Source organism: Canis lupus, chromosome 11 (assembly GCF_011100685.1).
Source record: "Canis lupus familiaris isolate Mischka breed German Shepherd chromosome 11, alternate assembly UU_Cfam_GSD_1.0, whole genome shotgun sequence".
Classification (NCBI taxonomy): Eukaryota; Metazoa; Chordata; class Mammalia; order Carnivora; family Canidae; genus Canis; species Canis lupus.
The window spans coordinates 10,132,974-10,134,771 of NC_049232.1; the positions used below are offsets into that span (position 1 = coordinate 10,132,974).

A 1,798-nucleotide genomic window follows, 5' to 3' on the forward strand; every position below is an offset into this window, starting at 1 on the left:
TAACACCCAGTGCTCATCCCGTCAAGTGCCCCCTCAGTGCCTGTCACCCATTCACCCCCACCCCCCACCCTCCTCCCCTTCCACCACCCCTAGTTCATTTCCCAGATTTAGGAGTTTTTATTATGTTCTGTCTCCCTTTCTGATATTTCCCACACATTTCTTCTCCCTTCCCTTATATTCCCTTTCACTATTATTTATATTCCCCAAATGAATGAGAACATATAATGTTTGTCCTTCTCCGATTGACTTACTTCACTCAGCATAATACCCTCCAGTTCTCCAGGCGTTTGTCCAACTCCGTGAGTTTGCTGATCTGAACCTTGTCCAAGCCTCAAGGCTGTTCTTGTGGAGCTTTTGACTTCGGGGGAGGCTCAGGAGATGGACCGCCGGATGGAGGCGTCCGTGGCCCGCTATTGCCTGTGCAACCCGGGCGTCTTCCAGTCCACAGACACCTGCTATGTGCTGTCGTTCGCCATCATCACGCTCAACACCAGCCTCCAACCACAATGTGCGGGACAAGCCCGCAGCTGAGCGCTTCGTCACCATGGACTATGGCATCGGCGAGGGAGGGGATCTCCTGGAGGAGCTGCGCCGAGCTTGTACGAGAGTATCAGGAACGAGCCCGTTAAGATCCCCGAGGATGATGGCAGCGACCTGACGCGCACGTTCTTCAACCCTGACCGTGAGGGCTGGCTCCTGAAGCTGGGAGGGCGGGTGAAGACCTGGACGCTGTGGTTCATCCTCATCGACAACTGCCTCTGGTACTTGGAGTACGACCGACAAGGAGCCCAGGGGCACCGTTCCCCTGGAAAACCTGAGCATCAGGGAGGTGGAGGACCCCTGAAACAGAACTGTTTCGAGCTTTATAACCCAAGCCATAAGGACCAGGTCATCAAGGCCTGTAAAACGGAGGCGGCCGAGTGGTGGAGGGGAACCACGTCGTGTACGGATCTCTGCCCCGAGCCCCGAGGAGAAGGAAGAGAGCATGAAATCCATCCGAGCAAGCATCAGCAGGGATCCCTTCTAGGACATGCTGGCCACGAGGAAGAGGAGGATTGCCAATAAGAAATAGATCCCTCCTGGCCGGAACAGGTGAAAGTGGAAGCCGAAATCCCGCAGCAGAAAGTTGACTGGGAGCCTCCCCCGTCAGACACCCTGGGCCCCACCTCGCCCTCCCGCCGCCTCCCCGGAGGAGCGGCACCTGCACCGGGCGGCGGCTTCACGGAGGCGCCGCTCTGGGGTCGCCGAGGGCAGGGCCCGAGCTCCGAGGGGCCCTCTGTGCGGGGCCCACCCGCACGTCCCAACGCCGCCTCCGCGGGCAGGACCTCGTGCCCCGCGGGCCACACGCGCGCTCCCGTGGCTGTGTTCACCGTTCTAGAAGCCGCCGTTTTCGATCAGGACAAGAAAGGAAAAGCTACCACTTTTTTATTCAGAGTTTTTTCTCAGATATATAGGATTATAGCTTTTATATGCCTTTTTATATTCTGAAATTGTAAGGAAAGATACTTTCTAACAGCATTTTTAGAATGGCAGCTATAAACAGAACTCCTGGGCACAAGTACAGGACACAAGTACGTGCACTGAGGAAACCTCTGTCCACACATGTGCAGTGCACAGGGGTAGGCCCCCCTTTACCCCCAAGGGGCCCTGGGCTGGGCTCCAGGGGGCTGGCGGCCGGGGCTACTCTTCAGCACAGACGTTGTGCCCCCACAGAGAACCTTCTGAAGAGGCAGAACTTTAACATGGAAGTGATGGTTCTGGCTGTTTCTCTGGTGACTGCAGTCCTGCGCAGCCCGGG

General features: G+C 56.8%; 1 pseudogene; it reads left to right on the forward strand.

Annotated features, from left to right (window-relative positions):
* The first annotated feature begins 229 nt into the window (after positions 1 to 229).
* On the forward strand, positions 230 to 1,172 carry LOC100686900 (annotated as a pseudogene).
* The last annotated feature ends 626 nt before the right edge of the window (positions 1,173 to 1,798 follow it).